The sequence below is a fragment of the Phymastichus coffea genome, unplaced genomic scaffold (assembly GCF_024137745.1).
Source record: "Phymastichus coffea isolate CEN01 unplaced genomic scaffold, Cenicafe_Pcof_1.1 PCOF00126, whole genome shotgun sequence".
Classification (NCBI taxonomy): Eukaryota; Metazoa; Arthropoda; class Insecta; order Hymenoptera; family Eulophidae; genus Phymastichus; species Phymastichus coffea.
This window is the reverse complement of record NW_026706937.1, coordinates 639066-657212: the sequence shown is the minus strand read 5'-3', so window position 1 is coordinate 657212 and position 18147 is coordinate 639066.

Genomic DNA, 18147 nt, shown 5'->3' with positions numbered 1-18147 from the left:
TTTACTTATTGCAGTGGCGGACTGAGTGAAATAAGGGTTGCCGAGGTTTCTTTCTCGCAATGAATTATCGCTTTATTTGTTAGCGGCGCGGGGAGTTGCGATTACCGCCGCCACGTCTGAATTTTGGAAGTTCCGAAGAATAACCTTCGTCGCGGAGAATTAGCAATTCAACGTTTCTCGGTGCTGCGTCTGCGGGAAACTTGAAGATGTTGTTCCGCTGCTCTTGCGCTTGAAACAAGCTGAATTCAATTAATCGACCGAGCGTCTTAAAAAGGCTCAATTTCCATGCGATTAACCGCTTGGGGGAAAAGTTCTAAGTAGACATGTTCACCACTTCAACAAGCTCGTCGAGTGCCAATCAAAGTTTCGGTATGTTCGGAGTGCCGCAAACGTTTAAAGGGTATATATGTAGCGAGGAAAATCTTTGGGTCACTTTGAGCAAAACTTTCTTGTCGAGGATGTGCCTCTTCTTCTTCTTCTTCTCAGAGATTCGGTTAAGCGAGCTTTTGCGAGAGAGCAGAAAACTTAGCCGCTCGACAAATATTTCACGTCTGGACCAACACGTTAGCCCTTTTCCGCTCTTCGTCTTGCGCTAATTAATCAAAAAAAAGAAAAGCGTTTTGCTCTTTCCGCGGATATACATTATAAATAACCGGAAATTCATTATTTTTATTGCGCATCGATTTGCCATTAGAGGGCCAATTTACGCTGATAATTAGCGCGCGAATAACTTCGGAAAGCAATTAGCTGATTTTCAACAATCGGTCCGAGCGCGATTACGCGAAGCTGTCTCATCAGTCGGTCCAAAGCACAATTTTACAAATGATCTCGAGCGTAATGAAACTGATCGCGAGGCTCGGCAATTCGAGGGACAGGGAGAGGAAGGCGCGGCTCGACAGAAAGCATAGCGATAAGCCAATTGAATCGAGGTCACGTCCCTCGCGTCGCGGGAAAGCCGCGATGGCGTTTTTCCGCGCGGCGCATAATTACGCTCCGGCAAAGAGAGAACCTCGTGCCGGCGATGCAGCGCAGCGGATCGATGCGCCGCCGACGCCGACGATAAGCACGGCGCGACGACCAATTTTTCAAACTAACCCGTCGGCGCAGTTTCATACGATTCCTTTTTTATTCATCTCAAGCGAGCGCGTGGCTTTTAATCAGCCGGCAAATCCGAGCATTATCATGCTCTCTGCCGACGACAGCGCGGACGAGGGAGCTCTTCGTGAGATTCGACGATTGGGACTAGGACGACGGGACTTTGTCATCGGCGATCGTCAAGTTGTCTTGGCAAACGAACGATTGGCCGCCTATGCGTTTATCGTCGGCAACCACGATCCGAGTCCGCCTCTGCGTGATTTCCCGTTCGCGCCAAAGCGTTATCTGGCTAGCGCATCGGTAAAACCTGTTAATTGCACTGTTGCGCGCGCACAGGCGACAGATTGAAATGGGACTGCGATAAGCGCTTAATCGCGCGCACGGAGAGCGGGGCGAACGAGGACAAGATGAGCGAGATAGTAGTCCGCGTCGAGGCAAAGTTGGCGCGTAATCATCCCAAGTCCGCTTGCGCCGGTCCCTTTACCGGCGCGCTGCGAGCTGCCGGCGACGAGTTATCGACGAGAGCGGAGCGCTTGATGAACCCTGCGCTGATAGATCGTACTTTGGCGAGGAGTTTTCCGGGCGCGTTGCCGCTGCAGCCGCCGGATGTTTCAGACGTGCGATCATGCAAACGAGCGAGAAAACGCCCGAGAGATGCTAACGAATTTCTCTCTGCCGCTGAAACTTTGATATGGGGATATTAGGCGGATCCTGCCTTCGTCCCGCCGACTGATGAGGGTTTGATCACTGTTTAACGAGCTTTTGCCAGCTTGCGCGCGCGCCTGACATCGGTTGGCCTTTTGTATCGCGAGCCAACGAGATGCGAAAGACGAGGAAAAGAAATAAACCAAATGTATTCGAAGAATTCCGCGAGCACACAATGGCGGTATAACGAGCACACGCAGTTCACGAGTAGCGCCACTACGCCTCTAGTCGGTCGCAAGCCGATAAATATTTATAAATGCTATTGTTGTTGAGCTTCGGAGTGCTTTTCCTTTCACTTCGGGCGAGCGCGCCGATAGAAGGAAAGCCAAATTGAACATTCGCAATTTGTGACTCACGCGACAAATGACGAAGGAGCGCGCGCACGTGCGCGCTCGCGCACAGCCGCGCCGGAATGCCATTTCGGATTGAACACGTCGAATGTCGGGCTGCTTCCGGCAACGAGGCAAAAGTGAAACGCCCGCGGCATGCGGCTCCGTTGCTCAAGAAAATAGCGACGCCGTGCCGGACAATCGAGTGATTCGCGCGATACACGAGACCCTCGCGGTCGTCGCTGCTTCGACGGCAACTCACGGACGGGCTCTGTTTACCCGCCGACAGCTGCGACGCTCTTGCTCGAGTCAAAATACATAGCCCAAGCATAACTAGACTTGGCAATTGTATTGGCAGAGAGGGAGGACAGTTGATTCGAACCACTTGACCAACCTACTCAATCTTGGATGAAGCTTGTGGACTGATCCCGAGTAGATTAAGACGATTACACAAAGTCGGATGAACCTTCCGCATCCAACCATTCAATATCGAATTCGAGTTCGTGCATTTTGCGTTTTTTTCCGTATTTCGAGCTGCTTCTTTTTCTTGACTGCATGCAACTGTACCAATTTCACGAACAAATCGACCGAAACATAGCGTTGCGACGAATATCATTTGTAAGACGGCCTTTTCATTAATCTCGTTACAGTAGATTTGTTGGACTACTGTCGAGCACGGCATAGAATATTGGTTGACGTGGAGGCGCGAGCACGACGGACGAAGATGTCTGCAGCGCGATATAAGGCCAAGGCAGCGAGAGCCTTGGTTCGGCCGTATTCTGGCTTGGCGTGCAGTTGACAATCGACCGGCGAATAACATACGGCGCCTCGCGACGCCGCTGCTGTGCTGCTCCGACAGCGCAAGCACTGACGCCTTCCGCGTAGCCGGCTGCGTCGAACTCAATAACAAATAAAAAAACAAACACCGGCAAAATAGTGGCGTCTAGCTGGTGCTCGGTCACGCGCGTTCGCGCCTTCGACGCCAGCTGCTCCGGGCGACCGTCATAAACTGCATCTAAATACGACCAGGAAATAATATCGATTCCGTTGCGATTCTCGCCAGTGCGAATCTCGTTTTGATAATTTTACGCTGACACGTCGGTGCGATTTATGCGTGTCAAGTTTATCAGCGACCGCGACGCGGTCGCGCACAATTATTTTACCTTTAGCAGCTTAAGGTATCTACCGCGACATCTCCCAATGATCAATTACTCGCGCCGTACGACTTACTATTTATACCGTTTGCAAGCTTTACACTCGAAACAGAGAACCCTGTTAGCATTTATCGTGAGATATCTTTCACGCCTTTGGGCTGATAGTAAATCACATAAAAAATTGGTTAAATGCAATACAATAAGCTGTACATAAAATTTTGCCAGTAATATTCTATACTTTAACACATTTGTAATATTGTATTCGGTAGTACATAGACTCGTACGTTTTACTAGCCTTATAGTTTAGGGTTGCGAGGTTAAGCTTGGTTTACGTGCAGCTGACGATATCACGCGCGAGCCGTTCAAAGAAATCGCGAACAATCGGAGCACGTGGTCGGTCGCTCAGCCCATCTGCAAAAAGAAGAAACGCTGTTTTCGGGAGCGAAATCGCAACACCGAAACCACGCACGTTCGGGCAGGGGAGCAGCAAAATACATATTTCATTTCTTTTCCTTGAGAAATAACAAATAAATTAAATTGGAGGTGGTCCTATATAAGTGAAAGTACCACTGTATTGGGAGCCTAGTGGGCGTTGAATGCCACACCTGACCGGCATGTTATCGTGTTAGTTTTTTTTCCCTCGGCCACCTTTTATTTTACGGACGGTTTCCGCAGATTGCTTCGCTCGTCTTACGTCCAGTGCACTATCTGCTTCATAAATGTGATATTTTGCCAAACAAATCGTTTAAAAGCATCTTAAAACGCATACTTTTTCCATATCCCATTTGCTTTTTGTATGACAAACGATTAAATTTCAAAAGAATCTTTTCAAGGTTCACCAATCAATATGAGTGATGAATAATTATTAAAAAAAAAGTAGAACGCGTTGAAAAAGATGCGGCAGGAACCAAGTTCATCTTGGTGGGAAGACTAATTCATTATAAGCATTGGTTATTTGCGTTCGATTTCGAATACTATGAGTTTACTATATACCCTGGATATACTTCTTGGGCTCATTTTTCATTTGTTAATGTTATCAATAATTTTTATAGACAAAAATTGCTGCACATCAAAATAAATGAAATAATTAAATTAGAGAACGATGAGCCAAAGAGAACCTCTATCTTCGTTGGTAAAAGCCAGCGAGACAGAGATAGAGCATTTATAGAGAAGGGAGGGGAGAAGACTTGACCAATAATCGGTATCCTCTATTCTCTCGTTCGTTACGTGCGCCGCGTAACGTATGGGAATATAACGCTTTTCTTCGCGCCAGGTTCCGATAAGGAAATACTTTCCAAAAATATTGTCAAGGTAATTTATCAATTATTGGCTATTCATTGTACAGTTGCAAGGCATTCTACATGATATTGGACAAATACCATCCTAGTAGATTACAAACGCCGAAAATACGTAAAAAATAAAAAAAACAGATTAAGGCAAAATGATGGTCACAGTCGCTACTAGGCAGGAACCCCTTAAAGTTCGTAGTTTAACCTCTTCCAATTCTATTGTGCCCTTGTCCAGCTAATTATTATAGCGTCCAATTCTGGGCCCAACCGACATACCACTCTTTACCGAGTTCATCGGTGGGAGTCGCTACGGGGAGTCCGTTGAGACGGTGGGGGGGGGGGGCTATATTCTCACAGCTCTCGCCCTCAAGATTTCAACAGCGTCCCCTATTGTTACTACGCTATAAGCTAAGACGGTACCCAACAGACTGACTGGTAGGTAATGTTTCCGAAAAGCTTCGGACCACTGCCTCTACCTTCGTAGACGCTGCTTATATATGAGTGGCAGGTATATTCTGATGCTCGTAGGTAACGGCGAAATATCGGCTCAGCTATCTAGCGGCATCTGCTGACACGACTATTTGCCCGGAAAAGCACTATTTTCGAATTCTAAATGGCGGCTCGAGCGGCGGTGGATGTACGACACATTCTCTGTCTCACATCGTGCCGCTGCGCCAGCCATCGTCTGCACAATTTTAACGAAGGCAGCAGCGGCAGCCACACCGCTGCTTCTGCAAAATGAGAATCCTCCGTTTTGGCCTCTCGATCCCGCGGCAGACGAAGAAAAGCAGACTGCTCGTTCGTTGCTGCCGCCATCGCCACCACCGGCGCGTCTAATTTCATTCGCGGCGGAGCGAAGTTGAAATGTCGCACGGGTTGCATCTTCTTCAGATCTCATTTCCAACCGAATGAGGCGCAACGACTCTTCTGGTCCACGGCGATACCGTGATTCACGGTGTCGGCATTTGCGCGAGCATTCCCCTCCTGAACCTACCCTCTCACCCCTCCGCGCGGAGATTAACGCGCGCACCAGCAGTTTCTTGTTTCGCTGCAAATTATTCCAAAGCGTCGTCGTCGCGGTGTCTCTCGAAATTAGTATCTCGCAGTGGAGCGTTGCCGCGCTAATTAAAGATAGGCTTAGCTGTGTGTATACGTAGGTGCGCCGCCTGATGAAAACGACGCTAGCAGCCCCCCCCCCCCCCCCCCCTCGCCACTTCGATTTTATTCCGCTGGCACGGTACCGAGCCGGTGTTTAATTAATTTCCCAAAGTGTGCGCGTGATGCAAGTCAATTGTAGATCCGCGTTTCCCGAACGATCGACCTGCCCGTTGGCATCCATTCTTACCGAGCTCAGCCGAATTGTGCGCGCCAATCGGAGCTAATGGAATATCGAAAGTCAAGCATACTGTTACGTCGCGAATGCACCTAATGACGTGCTTCTGAAAGTATATCCAATGACTACAGGCTAAATTGTATATTACAGCGGCGGCCTGGAAGCTTATGTTGGGATTACAGGGGGATGATAGTCAATTGCTTATAATGTAGAGTGACGCGTGCACTCTGCCATAAGATTAACGGGATACTTTGCAACTCGCGTTACTCTTTGGATTTTCAAGATCAATCATTGCCCGCTCGCAAATCATGAAATTGTTCAACAAGTGAGACGTTACCTCGCCTCATTCCAGGCACCTTCGCCCGGATTTGCGAAATACGCGATAAGGTGAAGAAAAACGTGCAGCGGCAAAATCGGCGAACGAGTGTCGAGCCAACAACAACGGCGAGGCGGCAAGTGCGTGGAGGCAATTTGCGAAACAATCTGTCGCTCGGTCGTCGGCTTAATAAAACGAACAATTTGCTCATTGGCGCGGCGGGCTGCGTTCGCGAGCGTTGCATAGTTGATTGAGCGGCGCCGGTGTATATAGCCAAGCTCGAACCCTAATTTCCCATAGTCCCTCTCTCGAGCTACATCGTGTCGTCGACGTCGTCGTCGTCTCGAGAGCTGCGGTATCCGATGGGCTTAGCTCGCGCAGCATAGGAATGCTAATCTCTGTTAATGAATTCCGGTGCCTCCTGCTCCGTCGACTCCGCAAGCTGCAGCTGTGCACTCGGCAAACAAAACGTATCGGCGAAAAGTATAGAACGACGCCGCTTGTTTATTCGATCGCCAATGTACGGCGCTGCTTGCCCATTAGCATAATGAGATTGCCGATATATGGCAGCGAAAGAGAAGAGAGAGAGAGAGAGAAAGCGTGACCTGCGCAAATTCTTCTTCCTTTTTTTTTAATCTCCTGGTGGCCTTCAGAAGGTCAATATACTCGGGTCACGGAAAGAAGAGGCGTCCATCTAAACTCGCTCGATTGGGCTTTTTAAAAAAGGCAAACAAATTCATTGAAAAAAATTGAAAGCGATTGAGAGAAAGCTCCGAAAGGCAGGCGTGTAGTTATATTTTATTGACGGTGTCGTTCGGGAGCTTATGGGCGAACTCGGACACCGCATTTATTTAACAAGGAGTCTTCTGGGCTTCGCGCGCGCAACGGTCTCGATAGGCTCAACCGACTTCGTCCGTTGGCGCCGTTGGCCTTCGCGCGCGTTGAAAAATTGCAATTGACGTCGAGCTTGCTTGTGATTAGCACAACAGAATGTTTTAATCCTCCTCGGCGAGGCCGCTCGCGCAGAGAGAAAGAAGGATGCACTAACATTTAACGACAGCGCGCGCGCGCGCCAACAAAGGTCCATCGTCGTCGATTAGCTGCTTCGTATAGTGGTAACTTCATTAACCGGTAATTATAGCGTTCAACATCCGAAGCAGACAACGACGACGAGTTAGCCGCTCGATAAATAATGCAGTGGCGTGTCGCCGAGGCCCACGGGCGCGCGAGTGATTTAGAAATGATGGAAACTGCGCGGCACGACTGTTATTAATTGCAAGGAGGGGTCACATGCACATCACAGACTCGCTCTCGTCAAGGATCGTGACGCTTAATGCCCTGTATTTTTAGAACGCGTCGGTGTGCTCTCTGCTCTAGTTTCGAGAGTTGTCACGCGTTAATCATTCCCCGCTTTTTTTTTATCTTTGCACGTCGGTCGAATTGACAAACGATGCGAAACGACGAAAAACGATTGCGTCGACGTTTATTTTTATTTATGCGTTGGTGAAACAGACAAGTCATTCCTCTCTCTCTCTCTCTCTTTTTTTTTTTTGATAGATTCGAAAAACGCGTGATAAATAATCGAGTTACTGCAGAATAGTGTAGTTTCAAACCACGCGCCAACGATTGAGTTTCAAATATTTTAGATATCTCGTGCTTTTTCTCTCTCTCTCTCCCTCTGCGGCGTTATATTTCCAACGTACGGCATACGTGCTTTAAAGTACAAACAATAATACGTCAAAGAGTGGCTTCCATTGAATCAAGTTAAGAAATTATTTACGTTGACGCAGCGGAAAAATAATAACAAAACATCAGCGCGATCGCTGGTTTTAAATACTAAAAAAATAGACATTGTGTGTCGGCGGTAATTTGATAACGCGAGTGCAAACGACCGCTAAAGAAATTGAGAAATACGCGAACGCAGGAGGCGAGCGAGGCTGCACTCTGGCGTTTATCTCGATTGGTACACACAACAGCGACGCGCGGGCAAAGATGAGCGAGACGCTTTAATTCGCGAGGCGCATCGCTGTCACAACAAAATTCTTGGCTCGCGCCGACAAGGCAAATAATGATATCTGCGGTCGCGCGCTTGCGTCTTTGTTCGTCTGTCAGTCATCCCCGTGAAGACTGAACGCGCCTCGGCATTGATCGACCGACACTCGTTGTTCTTTCAATTAATGCCTCGCGCGAAATTCAGCCACGGGGACCGAGAACAAACGCGCGCGTCCTCTTTCGCGAGATCTTGCCCTCGGCTCTCTCGTAAATCATTCTACCCATTCGCCGATGCAAAAAGCAAACGTCAAGAGAGGGCTTTTAGTATTCTTATGCAGCCTGCCGAGATAACGTGCATTATAGCTTTCTCTCTCTCTCTCTCTCTCTCTCTCTCTCTCTCTCTCTCCTCTCTCTCTCTCTCTCTCTCTCTCTCTCTGGTGTACCGTTGACAACTATAAATTTCGCATGTAGCAGACTGTGCATGTATGGAGCTGTGCTCCTTCAAAGGGTTAATGATTCTGTAATTAACGAAACGACGTTCACTTCTCAATATATTTTTGCTAATCGAGCTCGAGCGAATATTAAAATCCCATGCTCGTAAAATGAGAAATCATTTCGAGCGAAGTGATTTTCTTGTTATTATTATTATTTGGTAATCGTACTCGAGAAGCACCGTAATATGCGAAACAAGGCCATAAAAAGAGCACGTGAGCGGGACGACAACGAAAAGACGTCGACATTCATTAGGCGGGCGCAGCTTGAAAGTCCGCGTTATCGTTCAAACAAGAAAAACGATCGCGCGCTACAGAGCAGCAATGACGACAACGACGAATCTGCTCCGAAAAGCTCCGCTGGAATTCACCTTGCTCGTCCCCGAAATTCACGCAAAACTGGCTTTCAATATCAATTCCCCTTGCAGCCAACAAACTAATTCGTGGATGAGAGAGAGAGAGAGGAAGTCTAGCCGCCGTCGCTTTTCCTTTCTTCCGGAATATCGACCGTCGTCGTCGTTTGTGCTCTCTCTGCCTCCGCGCGGAGGCAGAGGGAAGCTTCGTCTCTGTCAAAGGGCGGGTAGTAGCTCGGCAATTGTGTCCTCTCTCCGCGTTCGGCGTGTGCACGATGCGCGGCAGCAGCTATCTCTTCTCGCTCGGAAATGATCGTCGCAGACGCCCACCGCCGTCTCCTTTTCAACATAATGCGCTCGCTCGCGTTCCGCCGCACGTTACTTCACAGTTCAGCCGCCCGCGCCCAGTTAACTTTCCGCTAAAACAACGGGTCCGTGCGCGTTGTGAGCTCGAAACGCACGAGACGCGTACCAGTCGGACGCATGTGTCGAATTGCCCGTGCTGTAGAGATAAGCGCGTGCGCGCCGGGGGGGGGGGGGGGCGAGTTGCGTGCATCGACCAGACGATAAACGTGTACGCAACGGGGCACGTGCCAACTGCACAGTCGTACGAGCGGGTGGGCCCATTAAAAGCCGCGGAGGATTGGCAGCTGGGCTCCACGGCTGAGAGAGAGGCTGGTTAAACTTTTAATTTACGGCAACGGGGATACACCGCGCGCACCCCCCCCCCCCCCCCCCCCCCCCCCGCCAAACGCACATGCAGGCTCGCAGACACGGCGCTCGCTTTTATTTTTAGATGACAAAACGGCCGAACGGAGACAGAAATAGGCTGCTACTTCGGCAGGCAATCTCGCGCTGTGTTTCCGTTTGCCTGCGCGTCAGCCCTAGCAAGTTGCGGGCTTGCGGATCGACTGATGTATAACGCGAGAGGCCGACCAGGTTTCACGCAATCCAACGTTAATACAATGCAAAGTTCAAGCGCTATTAATTATCTTGGATGAACCTAGTGCGGACAATAGCGAGACGTCGGAGAGAGATGAAAGGACATGTCAACATGGCATTTGCTGCGCGTCTAATCTTGAGAGATGGATCCGTGCGAGCACACGTGTGGGCGGCGTCTCCGAGTGACTTCGCCGAACCTGTTGGTCTTGAACGAGCCAGGGTATGTACACCGATCGCAGATGAAATTTCGGTGGTAACGATTGTGCTACATCGAGCTGACATTCTCAGCACCTTTACGAACGTCGTACGCGAAGAATTGGACAATCGAGAGATGGAAAATCTTACAACGCAGCGAGCGACGGCGCAAACGGTGTCGGTGGTGGTAATTTTTCATTACGTATGTGACCAAATCCATACAAAACGAATTTGTTCGAGGTCTAAAATTGAAAGAAAAATGTTTGCTACAGCGCGATGACTTGTGCCTGTCCGACGCACGCGACACTGCCAAGTTTTTCCGCGATTGAATTAATGTCCGATAAAAAAGTTGGAGCGAAGAATAGCAGATTACAAGCCGTGCGTTGTAATCTACTATTTGTCGATTCCCGAATCCAGAGAGAAGAGCGCAGTTACACTTTATGGATGTCTGCACGCACGACGTGCTCGTTGAAACCTTCTATTGTTTCGGCTACGACATCCGACGTTAAAAAATGAGGGAAAACCGGGAGGCACGTATCAGTAGTATTTTATAGTCGTCAACGTAAATTACAAATGGCTGTATAGGAACACTTGGGCTCTTTCGTTCTCTCTCTCTCTTTCTCTCTCTCTCTCTCTCTCTCTTGTTGAAATGTCGCCGTAAACGTTCGTTCTTCTCGGTCGACTGGCTTCTCATTTTGCGAATTCCGCAGTCGTCGTTCAGCGAGCTCTGACAAGCCGTGTAAAAGTTTGGCTATGGCGCTACATAATGATGAATTTAGCGAGAAATTTTCGACCGATCCCTGAGTGCCTTTGCTTGTAGTAGCAATGATTTTTTTTCTTGCCTCTTTCTCCCTCTCGAGGCCTCTCCTTCTGCAGTCGCGATTTATGGAAGCTGGACATGGTTGCAAAGAGAAAGGGGTTTCGCACGAGAAAATTCATATTTGAGAATTATTACGGTGGGTTTCGGACGGTCGTACGGGACAAGCTATCGGACACGAATTTCTACTCTAACCCTGGCAATCGCCCCCTGCAGTTTTTCTCTGGCTTCTTCTTTTCGACAGTGGAGCATTTTTCCGACACGTCGCCTCACTCGTTAAAGCTGTTTGTCTTCCTTTCCCGGTCGTGAAATTAAAAAGCAATTAGAGGTGTGGAAACTCGCTCGCGTTCAGTTTATCTTCTCGTAATTCATGCGCGTGTTTTCGTTATTTCTTCATTGTTTCGATCGATAGCTGGTTTTTGGGAAAGAAAAGGCGATTAACGAAGGCATAATGACACCGAGGTATGCTGCTGCAGCGAACCTCGCGGGTACGTCGTGGAAGAAGACATTACGACTTCGTGCTCGACCACCTCGACGAATTCATCAGATTATAATCGCGCGCTAAAAGTACAGGCGTTTCGATCCCCAAAAAGTAGCCGTACATTTCCAGTTTCTCCAACGGCGTTGCCGTAAAACACGACGATATAACAACGCAGCCCATAAAGAAGCTCATCCTCCCCGGGAGCCGTCGATCATAAAAAGTGTTTACCTCATATCTTGGCGCTGCTGCTGCCTGGGCACATAAAAAGAGACGAATATGTTTGCCCATGAAATCGGCCGCAAATATCCCCTCCAGTTTGAAAAATCATACGTACACGGCGAGAGTCCCGAAGGCGGACGGGCGATTTTCCGAAAGGGAGAGCAGCGGCAGCAGCTGCAGCGCACAGCGGCAGGAGAGCCGGAGCCGCGGGCGTCTGGCCACCACCACTGCCTCGGCGAATCAATAACGGTCAGTACGGGAAAAGAGCGAGCGGCGGGAGGGAGAGAGAGAGAAAGCACGCGGATGAAAAGTGGAAAGGCAAAGAGGAAAACGAGGAGATATCGCGAGCTACGAGCCGATCGATGTGCGCGAGGCGAGCTCCTTCCAAAACTCCGAAACTCGTACCCTTGCGTAAGCGTGTGCCGGCCTACGGTATTTATTATGCGCGCGGGCGTTTATCTTGTCGATTGTCGGCTCTTACATGAAGCCGATATGAGCGCGCGCGGCGGTGGTCCTTCGGGGAATCTCATTTTGCGGGCCTGCAGGCGCGAGACACCGGCAAATTGAGAGGCGCTCGCTGAAGTCATTGATGATCGATAAGACGCGTGCTCGACGCGCCTTTGCTCCCCCCCCCCCCCCTCTAATGAGAACTCAATCACGAAAAGGTATGCACAGCGTAGCGATGGAATCTGCGCCAAGGCTTCGCGCGAAATGATCATTGCAATAACGTTCGTGCGCAGCGCCGTTAATAATAATTTGGCAATGATTAAACTGATTGACGAAGCGTTTCTCTCTTTTTCGAATTAATAAGTCGATTGGCTAAAAATAACAATAAATACCAATAGTACTCTCATTGAAATTTATGCATCGGCGCTGCTGGCGCGCAAAACCGATTAATCATAAACCTGGAATTTATTGATTTTGCTACTGCCTGGCCCTCTTCCCCCTCCCTTTAACGGGAAAATTCCGAATGTGATATACCGCCTGGCCGGTGAAAATCAGCCAATGAATATATAGTTCCGACGGATTTACACCCGGCGCTCTTTTCCGTCGACAAATCGTTTACCGTGCGCTACAAATTTCACGCGAGCGAGCGGGTTTCTTTCGACGTCGAAGAAAGACAAACGTCAAATAAAGACTCGCGAGCATATTAGCCCAGCGCGCGGGCGTGATGAGCTCCGCCGCCGCCAGAGTCGTATAAAGCTGCTACGACGCGGCCGTCGGACGCCGTCCTCGAACAGGACAAGCGTCTCGCGTCGTGCTCCGCTTGGAAAAAGGTGCAATTTGAAAAAACCGAGACCGGGCTCAATCGGGTTTTCGCCAGACGATGACGATGCCGAATCGGTTCTCGCGACGATACGCCGAGAAACCGTCGTTCAGCGTCGATTACCAGCTAGCTTGCTTGCTTTTGTTTGCACGCAACCCGATCGATGATGCAACGCTTTATTGATTTTCCGATGACGTCGCTGTCGTTGCTTTTTATTCTAAAAGTAAGACGAGTTTATAGGTTTATCGATTATTAGCCCGGGGAACGCTTCTTATATTTTTCAGCGCGTTATCGCGTACGCCGCAGAGGAGATTATTTTCATAGGCCGCGATAAAGCGAAAATTGATCGCCATCTGTCCGCCGAAGCGCGCGGCCGCGCGTAACCGGCTAATCGCTTACGGATTGCCGTCGATACGGCGCGCCGACAAGCAGCTGCTCGCGCGTAGTACATCGCGCGACAATCGCGAGGCGTCGTCGCGCGAGCGCTCGTTGAAATGGTCAAACCTGGCTTTCGGCGAGCTCGATTTGGCCGCGCACGCGATGGCAAGGCGAGACGCACTGAATCCGCATCAGCGCGGTAGTTCGCGTCGAGATTCACGCGAACTGCGTTTGGAACGCAGGCGCGGCCACGCGCTAATTGATAAGCAACGAAGAGAAAGCCATTCGCGGACCGAGTCGCGACCAGATTGCCGCCTCGCTCTCTCTCGTCGACTGTTATTTGCCGGCGCGCGATTTTCGCACCTGCATCTTGTTCCTTTTGCTCCCCGACTTGGACGCGACGGATAATTGCGGCGCCGAAAGGGCATCGAGCAAAGACAAACGCGCGAGAGCATCATAAATAAGCTACCTCGTTTGCTTTGTCCGAAGCCAACAAGCCAACGGAAAGAGAAGGAAAGACAAAAAAAAACATAAAGACAACGGGAGAGACGTGTACGGAGCCAGGCTTATCAGTTAATTTAAAAAAGTTGGGTATCACCACTCGCAAGAGTCTATGCAAAGTTGCTCGATTTTTCTCGTGCTCCCTCACTCGCATTACTCTCTTTCTCTCCCTGCCTTCCCGAAGGTCAAGAGTAATCTCCAGTACGTTCTCTCTTTCAAAGTCCCACACCTTCCGCGCGGTGCGAGCACTCTCTTTATCTCCGTTTTAACCCTTCGCTACACAGTGCAGTGCGCTTCTCTTTTTTCATTGGCCCATCCGCCCAGGAGCAGCGGCGGTAGCAGCAGCAGCTCTCCGATCATGAATAATTCAGCTCTCCGTGTCTTTTTGCGGTAATTTTCGCTAGTACCGTGCTAAGTATAAACTCGATCGCTAAAAGTGTGAGAGGAAAAAAAATGGCTGCGTGCGTTTCTCTGCTGCTGGCAACAGCGAGGTACCTATGTGTGAATTATTCACGCGCTCAGTGAAATGTCAGCGTTCGCTACTGCAGTTGCTGCCGCGTCTGCGGTTAATTTTGTAGTTCCTCCAACGAATGAAATGGCCAGTGTAATTTGGCTTCTGCCTTCCGGGAGACAAGTCGAATGGATTGTTTTTCTGGCAAGAGTAATTTTATACAATCGCGTAGCTTACAAAACGTGGAAAATCTCAGACAAAAGCGGTTACTTCCGCTTAGTTTATTGCGAAAAGCTGCCGTCTTAATTATAAGTTGCGAAACTTTGATTTGATAACTGGCAACAGTAAACGCAATTATCAATAATTTCAATATACCGGTGAGATGTAACCTTTGATAGGGGAAACAAGAGTGCCACACAGTTGATAAACGTTATTCAATTTGAATGATAATAACAACACGTACAAATTACAATGATAAGATCACTCGCAGCAAGCCTTGAACAAATCAGATATCCTGCGCGAGCCAATAGAAGGCCGAGTGAAAATCTGGCAATCGAGCGGAAGGTTAAACGTCCGAGATTTTAGGGGCGCGCGAGTATCTCCCTCTCGCGCGGAGAAATCCAATAAGGGAAAAAACAATAGGAGGTAATTTCCTATCGGCGGCGAGAGCGCGCGGGCGCGCCGCAGAGCTGATTGACTGGGCAGCGGCGGCAGGCAAAATCGCATTGATTCCGACGCGCAGCGAGTCGGGCGCGCGGAGGAGGAAAATTAAGTTTTTATCCCCCCACAGGCTGGCTGCTACGTGCGCGCGTGCGCCGAGTAGCCTCCCCCCGGAGCCGGAAAATCGCGGAGGTGCAAAAAGTGGCCCGCCTCGCCCCGCAAGGGATCGGCTCGCGCGCCAGCGTATTGGCGCGTGCTTTTTTCGTGAGCCCGATAGTCGGCAGAGCGCCCTCGCTCCGCTAATCACTATCGGCGGCCAAACCGTTGGGCCTCGAATCGGCCCCGCTTCGCGGGCAAAGCCATCGCGCCCGGTTTTCTCGGGCGGGCGGTCCGCTCGCGGGACACACGTCCCTCGATCCCGCAGCCCGGTCGGACGTCGTCGCGCCTTTGTCGGCATTCAAATGTAGACTATCGATTCGCGCGCGGCGCTGCCGCCGCTGCCGCCGCTGCCGCCGCTGCCGTGAGACCCAAAGGAGAGCAGCCTCGGGCCTCGTGGCTCGCAGCGCGAGAGCGGACGCGTTCGCCGCTGCCCGAGCGAACTTTCACTCGCGCGACTCGGCAGGCAGTTTTGCGCGCGGTATTTTCCGAACGGCGAGCGCGGAAAAAAACCGTAGAACGCCCCGCTGCCCGCGTCCCTCCATCAGCGCGAGGGGATCGGACGCTGCCTTCCCCACGAGAAACGCGCTCTGGCAGCGACCTGCGCATCGACTCGTAAAGCTCGCGTGGCGCACACCACTGCGCGCCAATGGACAATGCGACGACCCAGATTTTTTCCGCTCGATGCCTATCTGAAAACGCAGGCGGACGCGGGGCCCCTATTACGAAACGACGACGACGACGACGACGACACGCGCGTACCGAGAGAGCGAGAGAGAAAAACAGTTGGGAAAAGAAAGAAAAAAAAAACAATCGGCCTCGTGGAGAGCGGTGGAGTGCAGCCGCGGCGGTCATTGTTCGGAGTGGGACGAGCAGTTTGTCCCGCCACGACGCGCGGCGGCTCGCGGCGGGGCTCTCTCTCGCCGAGATAGGGCGCGCACGACACCCCGGAAGAGAGGCGCGCGCCAAGTCGGCGGGCCAAGCGGACAAATAATTAAGCGCCAAACGGCGCACGGAGATAGCACATTGCCGACATTAAAGCGGCCTTTCTTTCGCGCTATCTAACGGTACCTGCGCCTGCGTTTATCCTTCATTATCAGCGGGGAAAGTGTGACGTTTATTGCTCGGCTTGAAAACTTTCGCGAGCGCGCGCGCGCGCGGGGCCGAGCGAAATCCGACTGCGCGTCGTGTCCCCGGAGGGGGTGGGGGATCGAGTATCTTCCGCGCGAGGACATGCGCCCGTGGCCAACACCGCCGGACTCCAGCTTTTTCCCGACGCGGTAGGCTGGCACGTGGGGGTCGGAGCTCGAAAAAGGGGGTTACCCGCTCGCGCGACCGCCGCGGAAAGAGAGAACGGCGCGTTGAAGGATGAGCGATAATCTGGGAACAAGAACGCGCGCGGCAAAGCCGTGAGCTGTGTGTTATATGCTGCTCGTGACGCGAACCTAGCGAGCGGACTCTTAGCGGCTGATTAACTCGTGTGCGGACGGGGCCTCCGAGTAAATAGACTCGCTCTCCCGAGAATGATTACCGCAGCATAGGAATAGAATGCGCGCAGAGTCGTGTGCGTTCGGTCGTTTGCAGCAGACGTCGCGCCCGTGTCGCGGACAAACGCAAACTCCCATTGGTATTCTCGTGCTCGGCGCAGCAGCGTATCAAAGGCCGCGACAAGCCCGCGACGCGATTCGATTAACGAAAAAAAGAAGAGAGGCAGAGAATCGAGGTGCTTGTCAAAATGCACGGCGTCGTCGGCTTCGAAAAGAGTAGCAAGAGAGAGAGAGAGAAAGAGCGAGACGACGACCTCCCCCCTTTCCCGCCATTGAATATATAGGCGCGCTTTCGACAACGTACAAAGTGTTTCTTTGATCGGGCGCGACGTTGCCACGTTGCCATTCGGACGCGCTCACATATGTGCAGCGGCGTGCGGAGAGCGCGCGCGAGGGAAGTGCAGCCCCGGCATAACTCTGGCTTCGAATTTCGTGACCTGAGAGCAAGCGGCGGCAGCAGCAGCAGCAGCAGTGGCGGCGGCGGCGGCAGCAAAGCCACACGGTGCTTTCTCGTACTTGCCGCCTGTGCGTATATAATAATGATGGCGATACAGGCCGATACATAGAGACTAGATTGATGGCCTACTCTTCGACGAAAAAAACACAGACCCACACGGCTTTGCTCTCCGTAGCCTATGAGTTACGATTGTCCTTTGTCACGGACAGAGAAAAAGATGTATTGCCAAGGAAACGAACAGCGCTAATGGATTATTCGACTGCACGGGGAGGGGGGGATTGTCTGTTTATATTGAATAACGAGACACATAGGACGTTGCGGATTATTAAGTACTGTATCCAGTGCACCAAGACTTTTCGTATTTAGCGGCTTCACTCTGTAATGAATGTTCCGCCGAGATAGAGAGCTTTTTCATCAAACAAAATATCGAAGGGCTCTGCACGCAATATCAAACTTTGAGGTACGTGTTTCGATTAAAGCGAAAAAAAAAAGAGAGTGAATAAAGTTGTCGAAGCTCGTCGACAGCGAAACCGCAGAATATAACCAACTACGACGACAACGACGACGACGACGAGGCCAATTAATCAATGAAATATTCATCAGCGATTGAAATTAAACGACGTAGCACGGGGAGAGGGCGCGAGAGAAAGAGACGAATAGAGCAGCGGGGATGTGGGAACTGAAGATTGAAATTGAAGATTTTACATCGTCGAAACCCTCGACAGTCAATATTTGTTCGAAAAAAAACGCAGCGCAGCATTTAATCGTCATCGTACATCAATCGCCGTATTGTTTCAACTAGATGTACCCAATAGAACAATGAATTATTGACAAATAGGTTCTAGTCGTCGTAATATAATAGAATGATCGATAGAAAGATCTGTCGAGTCACTCTCCGGTGATTCCCATAAAAGTCAGTGGTGCGTGAATCCTCGTTCTTTGTGCATTTCCTTAGCTCGCAAAATAAAAAAAAGGCGCTGCGACTTAGTCTAACGAGGCGAAGTATGTGCGCATAGTAC